The 19,889-nt window shown below is 38.5% G+C and overlaps 1 protein-coding gene and 1 long non-coding RNA gene across 2 annotated transcripts in view; one reads left to right on the top strand and one right to left on the bottom strand.

Moving 5' to 3' along the window:
- Window positions 1–640: 640 nt before the first annotated feature.
- Window positions 641–17,844, bottom strand: LOC117525499. Its single transcript, XR_004565074.1, has 3 exons — window positions 17,832–17,844; window positions 3,994–4,000; window positions 641–874 (listed from the first exon to the last, which is right to left on the bottom strand). It is a non-coding gene; the product is annotated as an uncharacterized LOC117525499 (long non-coding RNA).
- trim2a (tripartite motif containing 2a) overlaps window positions 12,967–19,889 on the top strand; it is a 55,659-nt gene continuing 48,736 nt past the window's right edge. The window contains 2 exon segments of the mRNA XM_034187354.1: window positions 12,967–13,096; window positions 13,589–13,730. The gene's annotated coding sequence lies outside the window, so the exon portion shown is untranslated.

The following is a 19,889-nucleotide window of genomic DNA, read 5'->3' as shown; positions in this document are numbered from 1 at the left end:
TGTGTTTCATTCTCTTTTTCATTCTTGTAGGCATTTTGGTGATGGGAAAGGTACAGGATCTTTCATCCACCTTTTCTCTGCGATTTGTGACTTTTTATCCTTCATCGAGCTATCCGGTGTTACTGGACTCTTAGAGGGAGTTTCTGAGGCTGTCACTGTAGAACTTGAAACTGGTAGTATATTCAGAATAAACATCACAAAGGGCGCTTTGCACCCATGGATTTGTAGGCCTACAATTTTATGTTGTGTGTCGGCTGATCTTCCAAAACGTAAAGGAGGCGGCTGATGCAAATCAACTGAAGAATCACGACTGTAGCACTCTGGCTGAATTGATGTGACTCTTGTTGGGTCACATATAGTGTGATTTTGCACCTTTCTTGACCATTTCACAAAACTTGCCTTTCAGACGGCATCGTGCCACTGCCTCAGTGGCAACAAACATGCACCATTGCATTGCCTTAAAGCTTGATGTAGTTGTTCCTTCACCAGTACAAACAAAACTTTTACATTCCATCACACCTTCGTCATTTTTTTGTAAATAATGTAAAGACATTTTTTCACACAATCAATATATTTACAAATTAATCAAATAAAGGGTAAAATGTGAGGAAAGTGGAAAAACAAAATTAAATTTAAGCACTTTTTTAAAGGCTTGTCATGCTATTGCACATTGAAAATCACAAAAGTGCAACACTGGGCATTTTCCTGCTTCCTGTTATGCAAATGAAGCTGGAGCCTAAAGCTTTTCATGTGCATCATTCTGTAACTTTATGTCATTAATATGTTGTAAATCCTGCTGGAGCGAAATGTTGGGTCAGGCTGCAGTGAAAGTGATCACTAACATGTAAATCAAAACCGTACAAGATTGAGAAGACTGTTCCGCTAACTGCTAATTGACTTTCGCCAATCAGCTAACAGCTAATTAACAGTGCTAGTTAGTAGATTGGATTTTAGCTACCTTTGAAAACCAGTTAGCTTCCACCAATTGTAGTAACTGTAATGTAATTAAAATTTTCCATGTATTTTTATTTCTTACTCTTTCATGTTCATTGAATACCTTTGTATAGGAAAACTATGGTGAATGTAAACATTTTAATTTCATTTAGTTATTTCTGTATACCTTGATCACGCTAACCCATTTTTGGAACCTCCATGTTTAAGTGACAGCATATTAACATTTCAGCTCTTTAGGTCTTTTTTCAGGATGTTAAACCCAAAAAAGCAGGCAAAAGTTAAATTCATATTAAAGTTAGGGTTGGTGGTAGCTTCAGCTAAATATTTTAGCAGTTTATCGGTTTAACGTTATCAATTAAATTTCAATTTATTTTACTTATATAGTGCCAAATCACAACAATGCTTCCTCAAGGAGCTTCATATGAGTAAGGTCCAATCTTACAACCCCCCTGAGCAAGCACGCAGGTGACAGTGGTAAGGAAAAACTCCCTCCGGTGATAATGAGGAAGAAACCTCAAGCAGACCAGACTCAGGGGTGACCTACTGCTTAGGCCATTCTAACAGTTGCAAAGTTTTAACAAATTTTACAAGAATTTGTTAAACAAGATCAACAAAAACAGCCTTAATTGAAATTAAAAACAGCCTATTTTGGGTCTTTAATCTTAGTGCATCCAATTGGACGCACAGGTAAGGCCTCCAGTCATTGGAGCGTTATTACAGTTAACTTTACAGTTAGCGGATTAGCGGTTCTTGAAGCTTACTTTTATGTAAGCTGTGCCCACCACAGTTGATACAAAGCATAGAAGAAATAAAGGTTTTTTACTTTGAGTTATGTTTTTAGGTTCACGTTATGGGTCAGGTTGGGGGGGGGGGGGGGGGGGGGGGGGGGGGGGGGGTGGTGTTGATGCTACATGGAAATACTGATAATATCAGGTACAGGTGGCGTTACTATGTCAGAATCATAATATTTGAGCGAATGTTGTTCCAGGAACTTAACTTCATTGTTCCTTTAAAAACTAAAGTTTTAAATGATTATAACCAAAGTCTTGAAAGTATTCTCGATGACAAATACAACCACAAAAACCTGACATTGTTTGCTTGGTGTTTGCAGATGACAGCATATTTCTGACTTATTTTGACACAACGTTTTAATATTGTTTATGGTTTGGATCAGTAAAAACAACACAAGTGATATAATTGTCTTCCTTTAGCCATTTCCCACTGTGGTCTCCTGATAGCACCTTATCAAGGTGGAGCTTTACAACAAGTGGCCTTTATGTTGTATCTCACTGGCTCACAATATCAAGGCTGATGAAGAATTTGACTAGTTGCTTGCCCTTTGCAGCGGTTCACTGTTTATGTGATGGTTACTGTAGTGACACAGTTCAAACATCAGATATTAAGTTATTAGCTCAGATAAATAAGTTTAATGGCATCCTCAAACTTTTATCATGTTACAGCTGCCTTATGTTGTGCTATTGTGCACAACTTATTGAATAAATTATCTGCACTTTCTAATTTGAAAGCAATGCATTTAGTATTTGCATTAATTTCCCAAGAATATATTTTGTAGACTGAACAAAAAAAATGGAGTGGTTTGGATCTTTATTTTTTGGAGAGTCTTGACATGTCTGCTGCAGTTTTTAGTTAAAACCTGCTCTGCTTGGTTGTTATAATCTCAGTTTTCAGAATGAATAAAACACTGATCACAATGTTGAGTAAATGAGCTTCTATGATCATTGATAATTCCACAGAGCTGCAAAAGTTGATGATACTCTGTTGCAATTAAATAAATTCACATTGTCAGCTGAAGACTCGTGTAGTCTTTTAAATGTAAGAGCTGAATCTTGAACCTTTTTTTATTTTCAATAAATGGTCCACCTTTTGTGGTCCATATAAAATCAGCTACCTGTAAAAAGACATTCAAACACACCATCTAACACTATAAAATGGTTGAAAAGCACAAGTTCCAAGTAACCCAACATCCTATGGAGGCAAAATACAACCCAAATCCAAAAAAATCTGGGTGTATGGCCAATGCAAATAAAAAAGAAAACAGTGATTGTTGCATTTACTTTGACTTCTGTTTCATTGCAGATTATAGTAAGTCCCTTCGGCTGCTCCCTTGTTTGCACTCGGGGTCGCCACAGCAAATCCAAGGTGGATCTGCATGTTGAATTGGCACAGGTTTTACGCCGGATGCCCTTCCTGACGCAACTCCACATTACATGGAGAAATGTGGCAGGGGTGGGATTTGAACCCGGAACCTTCTGCACTGGAACCAAGCGCATTAACCACTTGGCCACCACCCCTGCCACACTGTTTCATTGCAGATTATATTAACCCAACATATGTAATGTTTCGTGTGGTCAGCATCATTTCTTAATATACATCCATTCCTGCAACACATTCCAAAAACGTGAGGCCACTCATGCATATGCCACTTTGTAATGTTGCCATTTCTTCCCATACCGCCCCAACTTTCTCTGATTTGGGGTTGTGCATCGTTTAGAAAGGAAAATATGGTGCAGCCATATGCCCAAGACAAGTGTCCAAGCAAGTAGATGATTAAACTGTGTCTGTGATTGAAAGAATGGTGCCAGTCACCACTGTTCTGTGGGTGATTCATCAGTTGCAGATATGTGGTGCAATTAAAAACAAAACTGTACAACATTACCAGGTTTACCAGAAGACTGGTCCAATGAGCCCAATATTAAGTTTTAAAAGTCAGCTCATATGCCATAATTAGCATAAACCAATTACCACGAAGACAGTATTCTGACTGTGAATCTGGCAGTGGCAGCGTCGTACTGGGGTTATGCTTCTCTGTCTACAGTAACAGTGCAAAAAAAAAAAAAAACCTTAAGGCTGTTGTTTTTAGAACAATCACAAATATGGAAAAAAAAAATGATGTCCCTTGAAAGTTTGTTTGTTGTTGATGTGTACGTAAAAGGAGATATTATTGAATTATTATTATTTAACTATAAATATTGTTTGACTGGTGGATAAATGTTATATTCACAGAATCCATCACACTACAAAACTGCTCTGGTTGGCAACCATCCAGGCAGAAAACCAGCACTTCCACATCTGAAAGTAGCCATCTACCTGCTGTAATACATGAATGAATTTATTTGGCACACAAAACAGACAATAACAGTCATAAAACGAACAATGTACAATAAATCCGTGTAGCCGAAAGGGTGAAGGCAGAAGCAAAGCTTATAGATACCCTTCCCCTTATACCATAAAAAATAATGTATACATATACATATGAGGAAATTTATGGTTTTGACGATACTAGATTTTTCATCTGAACTCCCCACATATAAACATATATACTCATAACAATACAAAAGAAATGTGCACAAACAAAACAACTCAGTGCACCAGAATTTTAAAACACAACCAAACGATCAACAGTACATAAACCCAAGCACAACAACAAAATGGTAAACCTAATTTTCCAAACTATAATGAGTAAGTATATTATTTTTGTAAAGTCTTTTAAAGCTGACTAAGATACCAAGTACTCAGCTTTGAGGTACCCGTACACTGGATCGGGTTCAAGAAACTGTGCCACATGGCTATGGTGTTGTAGTTGACATGCTGTCACCATGCAAATGATACTCCTCACCTGAGTCTTCATAAGTAACAGTTTGACAGATGTGTCCCACCAAGGTACTCAAGGATCTTTGATAATCCAGTACCAAAGACATCTAGTCACTGCCTTAGGCCACTATTTCATGTCCAAATCTTATAACCATTCATGAACACACACTAAATTTTGCAGAGTAAAATTTTACTCTGCTGGGATAACATTTGGTCCCAGTCCAAATAGAGTTAAATATACTCCATAACAGTGCTAAATCAACTGTTATTGGGGTAGAAACACTTGATTTGACAAGACTGTAGAGCTGATTTCACGCTATAATACAGTGTATTTCACTCTATTTAAACTGGGACCAAAGGTTATCCAATCAGAGTATATTTTACTCAGCAAAATTTACTTTGCAGGGAGCAATGGGACCACCTTGCTCAGCGTGTTCTCGTTGGAGCGACATCTCTGCTATTTTGGCATTGTGGGATAGCTCGCCGGACTACTTTTGCCTGACCCAGCGCTAAATTTGCCGACATGAGAAGATGCTGCTGGATGAGTGTATTGACTTACAATCATTTAGGCGTAAAAACACACGAGATACACAAGTTCTTGTGCCAAATATACTCCTTATGTTGTTGTTACCCATGAAAATGCACTGTCATCGCAAATACAGCATTGTTTTGGAACTACTTTTTGCGTAGGAATGCATCAAGCACGTGGGCCACGGGCGCATACTAACACAGAATATCCAGAAACTGGATAGTTGTTCGGCCAAAACGAGAGCATCCACTTTTAGCTTGCCACAAGCTAAGCTAGTGGAACACCTGACAGTATGCACTAGGACCCAAAAAACTTGCCATGCATCCACGTACTTGTATGTACTTAACAGTGTTCAGTACATACTACCCAACCATTACTGTAGCACATACTAGAAGTAAGTGAGCGAGTAGTGGGGACAGTTTGGATGTACTACACTACCATCATCTTATCTATCCTTTGACCCAGATGATTTCAGATGACACACATGCATATCCTGTATAGTATATTATGAAAATTTCTATTTTGCAATGGTAGTTTTTTCATGGCTCCCAATCTACATGTCCCACATCCCATTAGATGGTGCTACTTTTTTGTATGTCCACTGTCTTTGAATTTTCCTGAGAAGTTCTTCATAGGTTCCCAGGCTTCACTTGCATTGCGGGATAGTGTAGTGTAGTAGGTTTGCACACAGCAGAGATGGCAGGTCATCCAGGTCCAAATGCATACTGAGTATTCGGACACCCGTATTTGGATAGTGCATACTGCTTTTCCCCGAGTATATAGTACATAAGGGTGAGTATTATGAAGTATCAGTATTGCCAACAAATTCTCACTCCCAACTCATCACATTGTGATGTAATTGCCTCTTTGCGTCACTACATGAGTTAAGATGCCCCTTCCCATCACATAGCAGTGGGAAAATCTGTTTTGTTTTTTGACAGCAGCATCATTTCTTTGTGATAATACAGAACCATCTGCTTCACTTATACATCATCTCAGAACATTCATTTATGTTTTGATCATAGTTATGGTTTCCCTGCACCTCACATGGTGATGCAAAGAGGCGACTCATTACATATAGACAGTCAGTCAAAATTAAACTTTTGCACTGAAACATGACTACAACCCCTGGCAAAAATTATGGAATCACCGGCCTCGGAGGATGTTCATTCAGTTGTTTAATTTTGTAGAAAAAAAGCAGATCACAGACATGACACAAAACTAAAGTCATTTCAAATGGCAACTTTCTGGCTTTAAGAAACACTATAAGAAATCAAGAAAAAAAGATTGTGGCAGTCAGTAACGGTTACTTTTTTAGACCAAGCAGAGGAAAAAATATGGAATCACTCAATTCTGAGGAAAAAATTATGGAATCACCCTGTAAATTTTCATCCCCCAAACTAACACCTGCATCAAATCAGATCTGCTCATTGACATTGACCCTATGCCATGACATTGACCCTATGTGTCTTTTTGCAAGGAATGTTTTCGCAGTTTTTGCTCTATGGCAAGATGCATTATCATCTTGAAAAATGATTTCATCATCCCCAAACATCCTTTCAATTGTCCAAAATATCAATGTAAACTTGTGCATTTATTGATGATGTAATGACAGCCATCTCCCCAGTGCCTTTACCTGACATGCAGCCCCATATCATCAATGACTGTGGAAATTTACATGTTCTCTTCAGGCAGTCATCTTTATAAATCTCATTGGAACGGCACCAAACAAAAGTTCCAGCATCATCACCTTGCCCAATGCAGATTCGAGATTCATCACTGAATATGACTTTCATCCAGTCATCCACAGTCCACGATTGCGTTTCCTTAGCCCATTGTAACCTTGTTTTTTTTGTTTAGTTGTTAATGATGGCTTTCGTTTAGCTTTTCTGTATGTAAATCCCATTGCCTTTAGGCGGTTTCTTACAGTTCGGTCACAGACGTTGACTCCAGTTTCCTCCCATTCCTTCCTCATTTGTTTTGTTGTGCATTTTCGATTTTTGAGACATACTGCTTTAAGTTTTCTGTCTTGATGCTTTGATGTCTTCCTTGGTCTACCAGTATGTTTGCCTTTAACAACCTTCCCATGTTGTTGTATTTGGTCCAGAGTTTAGACACAGCTGATTGTGAACAACCAACATCTTTTGCAACATTGCGTGATGATTTACTCTCTTTTAAGAGTTTGATAATCCTCTCCTTTGTTTCAACTGACAGCCATGATTCATGTCAGTCCACTTGGTGCAACAGCTCTCCAAGGTGTGATCAATCCTTTTTAGATGCAGACTAACGAGCAGATCCGATTTGATGCAGGTGTTAGTTTTGGGGATGAAAATTTACAGGGTGATTCCATAATTTATTCCTCAGAATTGAGTGAGTCCATATTTTTTTTCCATCTGCTTGGTCTAAAAAAATAACCATTACTGACTGCCACAATTATTTTTCCTGATTTCTTATAGTGTTTCTTAAAGCCAGAAAGTTGCCATTTGAAATGACTTTAGTTTTGTGTCATGTCTGTCATCTGCTTTTTTTTCTACAAAATTAAACAAATGAATGAACATCTTCAGAGGCTGGTGATTCCATAATTTTTGCCAGGGGTTGTAGTAGTTGGGAGTGAGAACGTGTTGGATTCACCAAATACTTCCATCCGGTGACCTCACGACTCCACAAGCTATTCCCAGGTGTCTCTTGATTTCAGCGGCTTCGGACCCTCAGACTTTAGTGTCATAAAAAGTGTGTCTGACGAAGGGCATTTGCCCGAAACGTTACATTTTTTTGTTAAATTTTTTTCTGTGGCTGTGCGGATCATTTGGTTTTTCACAGTGAAAACAATGAACATATGCAATTGTGTTGTCATAACAGTTGTTCTTCTGACAATGGATGACATCATTCAATTGTTACCAAGGAAACTATCAATTACCGCAGATCATACAGATCAGTTTTTAAGAATTTCTCAAATGCGTTTATTTATTCACACCCAAATAATTTCTCAAAATCTTGAGAGTTTTTCTCATGAGAAATTCTCAGGAATAAATATAAACGCAGCCAATATAAACGATAGTGTACCTAGAGCTTTGTTCAGCACCCCAATATAACTTGAATACAAATACTGTAATTTCTAAGGAACATTTCTTGAAATTCTGCCAAAATGAAACTTTTAAGTCTATTACCACACATGTTGTACTCTTCATAACCTCCTGTTCTCTTCATAAACAAATTATTGATAGCCCACAAATTTAGCCGGCATTTTATACTGTGTGACCTTAAGACTGATACATTCTTTAATCTTTATTAATTTGTACATGCATTTGTGATATATTAACAAATATTTTGTTCGTCACAGGTGCAAAGATTTCCAGCCAACCTGTAACACAAGAATTTGCAGTTGGCACTTCCCTAAGATTTGCATGGTGCAAGTCCAAGGTGTTCAATTTTCCGGATCAAGGTGTCGCTCATCAGGTGTGAAACGCAAAGAACTCATAGTGGAGGATGATGGAGCTGGAGACGCGCTCAACATGCTCGCTGATGCTGCGTCTGAAGTTTCTAGAGTCACGTGTGAACCTCTGAGTGTTGCAGACAGGTCTTCTTTTTCCTGGAAGCTTGCACGTTCCCACGAATGACACAGCCTTTCTGCAGCTCCACAGAACTCACACGATTCGCATTGTACGAAAGTAAACCCTTCTTTACCCTCTCCGGTGCCTCAGAAAAAAAAAAAAAAAAAAAGCGCGCCGCTCTGCTTTTGCTGTTTAGACCCGGAAGCGTAAATCACGTGACACACTGACGTCACACTTAACAATATTTTATTTATGTTGAATTATAGCTTTTCAGAGCAAGTAGTAGTTAGATATCTGATCATAGCGTAATGTGCTGCAATGCATTTTGGACTGTATTTTTTTTAAACTAGAAAATCTATAAATTATTGTCATAAATTTATCATATTAATGAAATAAAACTGAGGAGGAAAACCAAGTGTTAAATGTTATTTCACTGGCATACAAAATTAAGGCAGAACAGATACATAAATAAATAAAATAATATCTCCACTTCCCAGTAACCGACCAACAGGGGGCGACAGGAACTGCATATAAGTTTATTTATTTATATTCATGTTTTTCTCAATATTTTACTATTTGAATGGTTTCACTGACGTGTACCTGACGTAAAAAAAAAAAAAAACAATATATTTTGTAAAAATAAATAAATAAAAATGACGGCACGGCAACAGGTTACTTCCTGTTTCCTCTTGTGCTCACCTGTAGTTTATTTTTCACCCAAAGCAGGTGATTTTTAAACCAATTGCAAACACTTGACCAACATGCCTAATTACAAGCATGCGCCCATCAAACAATTGTAGGCACGCAGCGCCACGTGAAAAGGAGCGACTGCGTTTATCAAAATAGCAAACTCGTGACTTCCACCAATGATGCCTTCAGGGGACGTCGGTATTTTCTGGGTCGTAGTGGGAAAGCCGTGACAATGTCTTAATTAGCTTTCTTTGTTTAACGATTAAAGCCACAATGATTAATACAGTGTGGACATTTGTATAAATGGCAGACATCAATATATATGTGTGGATTTGTCACTGTGTCAGACTCTCATGCTGTTATTTTGATTTCTGGTGTTCAGAGAGTGGTCTTATAAACATTATATTTGCTCAAAATATTGTTTTTATTACCACATCTAAAGTACAGCAAGGAAACAAATTAATCTCAGGAGTCCAATATGAAAACATCGATTTAGCCCATGTTTAAACTGCAAGTACTTGATATAAGTACTAATTCTTTTTGTGCAAAGAGCCTCATTTTGTTCCATATATAATACATTATGATTCACACGTCCCTGTTTTTCAGTGTTATCATGTGCTCTACATTATGGGGTGTAAATAAATCAAATATTTTTTATTTATCAAATATGCATTTCCTTTCTTTTGCAGGAGGAAACACTGCTCATCCTGCTTTATTTCAAACAGAATTATTCCACACACATTTGGACATTTTGTTCCATTAGGACTAAACTGTCATCGTAATGGACACAGAAAGAAGTTTGGAAGTAAACTCAAATGATGGCTCATTGATTTTCTGCACAGCACTATGGTCAGTATGGTTTACAGCCTACTACTTCTAAAAGAACAACTTGTACTTCATTAGATGTCAAGCTGCTGCTGACTTGGCACGTTTATCATTACATCAAATTTGCTGCTGCCATGTGCAAGGGATTATGGTTCTCTCAATCCTGTTTATCCTGCAGATCACACATGCAGAGACAGAATGTACTTTCACTGCATTACCGCTGCAGCTAGAACTAGTGCTGCATTGCTCTTACTGTCGGAATTTCTTTCTTTATTTGCATTTCTACAGTAGAAGTTATTAATTCCATTGGTACTTTCATTGTTGCACAAGTTCTACGCTGGTCAAATACACTATGAAGCGGACGACTGGAATCAGCCAAAACATCCCTGAAAGATGACTTCACACTGGCTGCCGTGGAATTAGTGAGTGTGACATTGTGTTTACATTCAGAAAACTGTAAACTAGATGAGGCCAATCAATCTCAATGAAAGGAGTCACACATGTTTTGTCAAGCTATTGTACAATCTGGCCCAATTTTTTTTATTTGGGCATTTTTCAGAGATTATGAATGATAACACAAAAAACTTTTTTTTTTCTCATGGTTAGCAGTTGTTTGAAGCCATTTCTTGTCAAACAATTGTGTTTACTCTTTATAAATCATAATGACAAAAGAAACTAACCAAATGACCCTGATCAAAAGTTTACATACCCTGGTGATTCTGGCCTGATAACATGCACACAGGTTGACACAAACGGGTTTGAATGGCTACAAAAGATAACCATCCTCTCCTGTGATCTGTAATCTGCTTGTGTGTGTATAAAAGGTCAGTGAATTTCTGGGCTCCTGACAGACACTTGCATCTTTCATCCAGTGCTGCACTAATGTTTCTGGTTTCTGAGTCATGGGGAAAGCAAATGAATTGTCAAAGAAAAGGTAATTGAACTGTATAAAACAGGAAAGGGATATAAAAAAGATATCCAAGGAACAGAGAATGCCAATCAGCAGTGTTCAAACTGCAATTAAGATGTGGAAAATGAGGGATGCGTTGGAACCAAACCACAGTCAGGTAGATGAACAAAAATTTCAGCAATAACTGCCAGGAAAATTGTTCAGGATGCAAAGGAAAACCCACAAAAAAATTTAGCTGAAATATAGGATTCTCTGGGAAAAAAAGTGGTGTGGCTGTTTCAAGAAGCACAATAAGGAGGCACTTAAAGAAAAATGGGCTGCATGGTCGAGTTGTCAGAAGAAAGTCATTACTATATAAATGCCACAAAGTATCCAGCTTACAATACGGCAAACAGCACATAGAACAAAGTCATTTGGAGTGATGAGACCAAAAAACTTTTTGACCACAACCATAAACGTTACATTTGGAGAGGAGTCAACAAGGCCTATGATGAAAGGTGTACCCTTCCTACTTTGAAGCATGGAGGTGGATCACTGATGTTTTGGGGATGTGTGAGCTACAAAGGCACAGGAAACCTGGTCAGAGTTGGTGGCAGGATGAATGCAGAATGTTATCAGAAAATACTGGAGGTAAAATTGCACTCATCAGCCCGGAAGCTGATATTGTTCACAAATCTGTCTAAATCTGTGTTAGTGAGCACTTCTCCTTTGCTGAGATAATCCATCCCACCTTACAGGTGTGGCAAATCAAGAGGCTGATTAGACAGCATGATTACTGCACAGGTGTGCCTTAGACTGGCCACAATAAAAGGCCACTCTGAAATGTGCAAAATAACTAAATTGTTGGTTGTAAAGAACACTGGAAAAACTGATTACCATAGCACTGTTTAAAAACAAGGCATCAGAACTTCAGCTTCTGTTATTTAAAGACCCTGAGTTGCTATTTGGTCCAACTGGATTTTTTTTTTCCTGAAAATGGCTTGTAAATGTATATTTTGAGCTTTTAACCCAATGAAATTACCCCCTAACTGTATGTCAGTCAACATTGATTCCAGATAGCAGAACTTTAGCTTCAGTTATTTAGAGACCCTGAGTTTATGTTTGACTCAATTGAACAGTTTTCCTAAAAATGATTTCCATTCCAGAAGGAATGGTCAGTTGCTGTATTTCATAGGTGTCAAACTGAGGCCAAGAGGGTGCAGGTTTTCTTTGCAACCACCAACTCCACCAGCTGACTTCACTGATTAACGTCACATTGAGCAGGTGGGATCAGTTCATCAATTAAATCATCTGGTGGAGGTGGTGGTTACAAAGAACGCCTGCACCCTCTTGGTTCTTTCTGGAATAAGTTTGATGACTGTTGTATTTCATGTCAGCAATACTGTTTGACAGAACCTCAAGAGAATGTAAAGAATCGATAACAAAAAGCAAAAGGGAAACGGTTTTCTATGTTGGGAATAATTTGACTTCAAAATTGAGACAACACAACTGGCCAAACATTATTCTGATGGGTGACCTGTTTAATTCTCAAAATAAAAAAACGACTGGTTTTGTGGATCGGTACTTTGCAAAGTTTGAATAATCTTTGAAAACACAGTTCAGATGCTGAAAAGGATCTTTGAACTGAAGCAGCGTTCTGACCATGCACTGCATGCTAAGTGAGTGCTCTTTGGCTGCGATTTCTAAAGATCTAAAGATGGACCAAGATCGACCCCCCCCCCAACGTCCAACACAAAACAGACAATAACCTGCGTGATGCTTCACGGAAAATCCAGAAAAGGAATGCAAATAAATTCTTTCTGTCTTCTTTTTTTTTTTATCTCAAAAGGGTCTTTCACGGATGAATGAACAATGTAGCATTGCCATGACAACATCCTCCCTCATAAGAAGGGAGGGGCTCCCCTGAAACCATAGAGTTGCTCGTCCTGTTGGGATGTCCCATGGAGATGAAGGCCGAAGATCCAATCTCATTTTAGGGCTGCAACCGTTGATTGAAGGCTTGGGAATTAACTGTCACGTTTTGAGGTAATCAATTAAGGTAACTATTCAGGTTTAACTACGCTCATTTGTTTGTTTTATATTACTAATGTGTACCACATCCCAATGTGGCGCTGCACCAGATCCACTGTAGTGATTTCAAGCTACCAAGGGCAAATTGTGATCTTGTTTTGTCATGTTTTTAAGACATGTTGTAGACAAACTGGTTAATTTTAGCAATAAGAGATAGATTAGTTGCACTTCTCAGATGTAAATTACTACAATTCAGCAGAAATGAATAGATTATGCACTTTTTTCATTGATATCCTGAACAGTTCAGCTGTTCCAGTTCAGTGTGGTACAGACCTCAATAAAACAACAGGCAAAGGAAACAGAAATAATGCATAGACACAAGGTTATTTTTAAGCATGGATCCATTATTAATGAGTTTTTTTCCCCTGAGTTGCCTTTCACTGTGGCCAGATGCCTTTAATAAATGAGGTGGAAGTGATCTGCTTTCAGCTGTAGTTTGTTCTGCAGCGCAGATACGACTGCAGGCTGCAGGGGAGCAGCGATCAGATGGGATAACCAGAAACTCAGTGAGGATCATCCCTTATCACCAGCCTACACGTCTGCACACACCAGGGCCATCTTCAGACTGCCAGACGAGATACGATTAAAGGTGGGTGAATCTGAGTTTAGATTCTGCAGGAATCAGTCAGCAGCAGCATTTTTTATTTATATGTTTCTGTGTTTTTTTTTTTTTTATTTTGCACCTGCTTTGCCTGTGGCCTGTTCTATTACATGAGAAAAAAATAAAAAAAAAATCAGGTTGACAGAAAACTGGAGGACATACCAGCTTCTACTGTGCAAAACTCTTAAGCATTTTTATGGGTCTCTATGGGGTTTTGCTGTTTTTATTCCCCTTCATTAGGATGTCACTCAATTTTTAAAATGCTATTAAGAAAAAGAGATAATATTACAGATAATTTTGTACATTTTAGTATAAGAAAGAAGTATTTTAAATAAAGTAACATACCTTCTGAGATGATTAAAAACTTGATTATTGTGTAGGGTTACAGCATTATTTCACAAATACAACAAAAAGCTGATATAGTCAATAAATTATTAATTGAGAAAAATGATTTTCTTGTAAAACAATGGAATAATTCATCCAAAACAAGTCATTTTTTAAAAAGGGGGTGGGATTTGATTTGCCTTACTTTGATTTACATAAATAGAATAACATACAGTGTTTCAGCATCATTTTTTACAGTACAGCACATGGATAAAAAGAAATCACTGAGCTCACTCAGGTTATATCTCCCTGTTTTAGCAATTCTGTATTTTTTAAAGGTGTGATCCATTTTGATTTTTTACTATTTAACTCATAAATAGGATTTTCTTTGGCACCCACATGGATTGAAATGCTGATGCTGTGTTCACATATTGGTGGTAGAAAAACTGTCATATCGGACGTCATAGCGGAATTCTTGTCATCTGCGGCTGCAGACTGTAGGTGACAACATGAAGCACACACATTTTTCAGTGTTAAGAACACAGACACCAATTTAATTAATTGAAAGATACAACAGAGTTTTAATGTTTTGCACATCCTTATGTTTAAACATCAGCCCTGCTCTGGCTGCTGCTTAAAAAAATTACTTTTTGTCAAGTTATAGATTAATTCCTTTTTGTAATATCAGAAAAATTAGTCATGTTTGCCTGATTAAAACTGGGTGACTCTCTGCACTTAAATAATCTATCACTTGCTTTCTGTCATTTCGTCTTGTTAAAGACAAAGCAACATCCAGTTTGTTCTTGCAGTAGCAACAGGTGGTAAAATTTGCAAATTTTTAACTTTGGCACATTCACAGCCAGAGGTGGCATAATTTTTCATTAACCCCTCATTGAAAACAATGGAACATCCAATTTACCGTCTGCTGCTTACAGCTAACATGTGAACACAGCATGAGACACTTTCTGCAGTGATGTCACAGATAATGTGGAAGGCTTTTCCAACCCTTGAATGACAACTTTATTCTGCATAAGCAGCATGGTGCCGAAGAAACGCTGTAGACCTTTAGATTGTGACTGAAAGTGCTAACAGAAAAAGATAAAATTGAAGCAGAAAGAAAACAACAGACAGAACTAGGAAACATGGGTATCTAAGATCCCACTGGGAAGAACTCAAATTTAACATGAAGGTTTTCTTAGATATTTGCTGGATGTGAGACAACACTTATACAGATCTGCTGTGTCAATGGTCAATACTAACATTACTTATTTCCAGTATTTTTACTTGGTTGGCTAAAATGTTTTATCATAGTTTTATTAGCTCCTACATATGTATTTTTCTTAGTTGTAAATTGGAAATTTCAAATTTGCAGTTACCATCAAATGCACCTTCCATGTGTGCTTCTGCCTTTGTGTTGTCTTTTACGTATGATCCTACACAGCAAACTCACTATATCATGGAATCCCCCAAATAAATACTTTACCAGCAATAAAATTAGCTGTACTTGTGAAATACTACAGAAAGAAAAGTACTTTTTTAAGGCCTCTACTGGTGGTTGGCTCTCACTGCGGTATTGTATCACTTCCTGTTCCGGAGCACAGCGGTGTTTTGCTGTATCTCTTAGCTGTTTAATCTGCGCAGTTAGATTGATCTCGATAACGATTTGTTTCACAGTGTAATCTTCACGTGCCTTAACTAAAGCACTCCGTCTGCTGAATCACCTCTAAATTATTTACACATTATTCACTTTGTGTGTTTTTAAGAATCCGCTAGCTTAGCGCAGCTACTAGCTCTTAGCCGGTTTAGCATGGTGGCTTCTCCTGTCTCTCCCGCATTTTTCTGTTCTGGGTGTGAAATGTTTAGTTATTCCTCGGCCTCCTTTAGCAGTAATGGTACTTGTAATAAGTGTAGCTTATTCGTAGCTTTGGAGGCCAGGCTGGGCGAATTGGAGACTCGGCTCCTCACCGTGGAAAATTCTACAGCTAGCCAGGCCCCTGTAGTCGGTGCGGACCAAGGTAGCTTAGCCGCCGTTAGTTCCCTTGCAGCAGATCCCGAGCAGCCGGGAAAGCAGGCCGACTGGGTGACTGTGAGGAGGAAGCGTAGCCCTAAACAGAAGCCCCGTGTACACCGCCAACCCGTTCACATTTCTAACCATTTTTCCCCACTCAGCGACACACCCACCGAGGATCAAACTCTGGTTATTGGCGACTCTGTTTTGAGAAATGTGAAGTTAGCGACACCAGCAACCATAGTCAATTGTCTTCCGGGGGCCAGAGCAGGCGACACTGAAGGAAATTTGAAACTGCTGGCTAAGGCTAAGCGTAAATTTGGTAAGATTGTAATTCATGTCGGCAGTAATGACACCCGGTTACGCCAATCGGAGGTCACTAAAATTAACACTGAATCGGTGTGTAACTTTGCAAAAACAATGTCAGACTCTGTAGTTTTCTCTGGGCCCCTCCCCAATCGGACCAGGAGTGAATGTTTAGCCTCATGTTCTCCCTGAATTGCTGGCTGTCTGAGTGGTGTCCAAAAAATGAGGTGGGTTTCATAGATAATTGGCAAAGCTTCTGGGGAAAACCTGGTCTTGTTAGGAGAGACGGCATCCATCCCACTTTGGATGGAGCAGCTCTCATTTCTAGAAATCTGGCCAATTTTCTTAAATCCTCCAAACCGTGACTATCCAGGGTTGGGACCAGGAAGAAGAGTTGTAGTCTTACACACCTCTCTGCAGCTTCTCTCCCCCTGCCATCCCCTCATTACCCCATCCCCGTAGAGACGGTGCCTGCTCCCAGACCACCAATAACCAGCAAAAATCTATTTAAGCATAAAAATTCAAAAAGAAAAAATAATATAGCACCTTCAACTGCACCACAGACTAAAACAGTTAAATGTGGTCTATTAAACATTAGGTCTCTCTCTTCTAAGTCCCTGTTAGTAAATGATATAAAAATTGATCAACATATTGATTTATTCTGCCTTACAGAAACCTGGTTACAGCAGGATGAATATGTTAGTTTAAATGAGTCAACACCCCCGAGTCACACTAACTGCCAGAATGCTCGTAGCACGGGCCGAGGCGGAGGATTAGCAGCAATCTTCCATTCCAGTTTATTAATTAATCCAAAACCCAGACAGAGCTTTAATTCATTTGAAAGCTTGACTCTTAGTCTTGTCCATCCAAATTGGAAGTCCCAAAAACCAGTTTTATTTGTTATTATCTATCGTCCACCTGGTCCTTACTGTGAGTTTCTCTGTGAATTTTCAGACCTTTTGTCTGACTTAGTGCTTAGCTCAGATAAGATAATTATAGTGGGTGATTTTAACATCCACACAGATGCTGAGAATGACAGCCTCAAAAGTAAGTCCCTTCGGCTGCTCCCTTGTTTGCACTTGGGGTCGCCACAGCAAATCCAAGGTGGATCTGCATGTTGAATTGGCACAAGTTTTACGCCGGATGCCCTTCCTGACGCAACTCCACATTACATGGAGAAATGTGGCAGGGGTGGGATTTGAACCCGGAACCTTCTGAACTGAAACCGAGCGCATTAACCACTTGGCAACCACCCCTGCTGAGAATGACAGCCTCAACACTGCATTTAATCTATTATTAGACTCAACTGGCTTTGCTCAAAATGTAAATGAGTCCACCCACCACTTTAATCATATCTTAGATCTTGTTCTGACTTATGGTATGGAAATTGAAGACTTAACAGTATTCCCTGAAAACCCCCTTCTGTCTGATCATTTCTTAATAACATTTACATTTACTATGATGGACTACCCAGCAGTGGGGAATAAGTTTCATTACACTAGAAGTCTTTCAGAAAGCGCTGTAACTAGGTTTAAGGATATGATTCCTTCTTTATGTTCTCTAATGCCATTTACCAACACAGTGCAGAGTAGCTACCTAAACTCTGTGAGTGAGATAGAGTATCTCGTCAATAGGTTTACATCCTCACTGAAGACAACTTTGGATGCTGTAGCTCCTCTGAAAAAGAGAGCCTTAAATCAGAAGTGCCTGACTCCATGGTATAACTCACAAACTCGCAGCTTAGAGCAGATAACCCGTAAGTTGGACAGGAAATGGCGTCTCACTAATTTAGAAGATCTTCACTTAGCCTGGAAAAAGAGTCTGTTGCTCTATAAAAAAAGCCCTCCGTAAAGCTAGGACATCTTACTACTCATCACTAATTGAAGAAAATAAGAACAACCCCAGGTTTCTTTTCAGCACTGTAGCCAAGCTGACAAAGAGTCAGAGCTCTATTGAGCCGAGTATTCCTTTAACTTTAACTAGTAATGACTTCATGACTTTCTTTGCTAATAAAATTCTAACTATTAGAGAAAAAATTACTCATAACCATCCCAAAGACATATCGTTATCTTTGGCTGCTTTCAGTGATGCCGGTATTTGGTTAGACTCTTTCTCTCCGATTGTTCTGTCTGAGTTATTTTCATTAGTTACTTCCTCCAAACCATCAACATGTCTATTAGACCCCATTCCTACCAGGCTGCTCAAGGAAGCCCTACCATTAATTAATGCTTCGAACTTAAATATGATCAATCTATCTTTATTAGTTGGCTATGTACCACAGGCTTTTAAGGTGGCAGTAATTAAACCATTACTTAAAAAGCCATCACTTGACCCAGCTATCTTAGCTAATTATAGGCCAATCTCCAACCTTCCTTTTCTCTCAAAAATTCTTGAAAGGGTAGTTGTAAAACAGCTAACTGATCATCTGCAGAGGAATGGTCTATTTGAAGAGTTTCAGTCAGGTTTTAGAATTCATCATAGTACAGAAACAGCATTAGTGAAGGTTACAAATGATCTTCTTATGGCCTCAGACAGTGGACTCATCTCTGTGCTTTTTCTGTTAGACCTCAGTGCTGCTTTTGATACTGTTGACCATAAAATGTTATTACAGAGATTAGAGCATGGCATAGGTATTAAAGGCACTGCGCTGCAGTGGTTTGAATCATATTTATCTAATAGATTACAATTTGTTCATGTAAATGGGGAATCTTCTTCACAGACTAAGGTTAATTATGGAGTTCCACAAGGTTCTGTGTTAGGACCAATTTTATTCACTTTATACATGTTTCCCTTAGGCAGTATTATTAGACAGCATTGCTTAAATTTTCATTGTTACGCAGATGATACCCAGCTTTATCTATCCATGAAGCCAGAGGACACACACCAATTAGCTAAACTGCAGGATTGTCTTACAGACACAAAGACATGGATGACCTCAAATTTCCTGCTTTTAAACTCAGATAAAACTGAAGTTATTGTACTTGGCCCCACAAATCTTAGAAACATGGTGTCTAACCAGATTCTTACTCTGGATGGCATTACCCTGACCTCTAGTAATACTGTGAGAAATCTTGGAGTCATTTTTGATCAGGATATGTCATTCAATGTGCATATTAAACAAATATGTAGTACTGCTTTTTTGCATTTGCGCAATATCTCTAAAATTAGAAAGTTCTTGTCTCAGAGTGATGCTGAAAAACTAATTCATGCATTTATTTCCTCTAGGCTGGACTATTGTAATTCATTATTATCAGGTTGTCCTAAAAGTTCCCTGAAAAGCCTTCAATTAATTCAAAATGCTGCAGCTAGAGTACTGACATGGACTAGAAGGAGAGAGCATATCTCACCCATATTGGCCTCTCTTCATTGGCTTCCTGTTAATTCTAGAATAGAATTTAAAATTCTTCTTCTTACTTATAAGGTTTTGAATAATCAGGTCCCATCTTATCTTAGGGACCTCATAGTACCATATCACCCCAATAGAGCGCTTCACTCTCAGACTGCAGGCT

This window comes from Thalassophryne amazonica, chromosome 15, assembly GCF_902500255.1.
Source record: "Thalassophryne amazonica chromosome 15, fThaAma1.1, whole genome shotgun sequence".
In the NCBI taxonomy this organism is placed as follows: Eukaryota; Metazoa; Chordata; class Actinopteri; order Batrachoidiformes; family Batrachoididae; genus Thalassophryne; species Thalassophryne amazonica.
The sequence above is the reverse complement of the archived record's forward strand: the minus strand, read 5'-3'. Positions and strand labels throughout refer to the sequence as shown.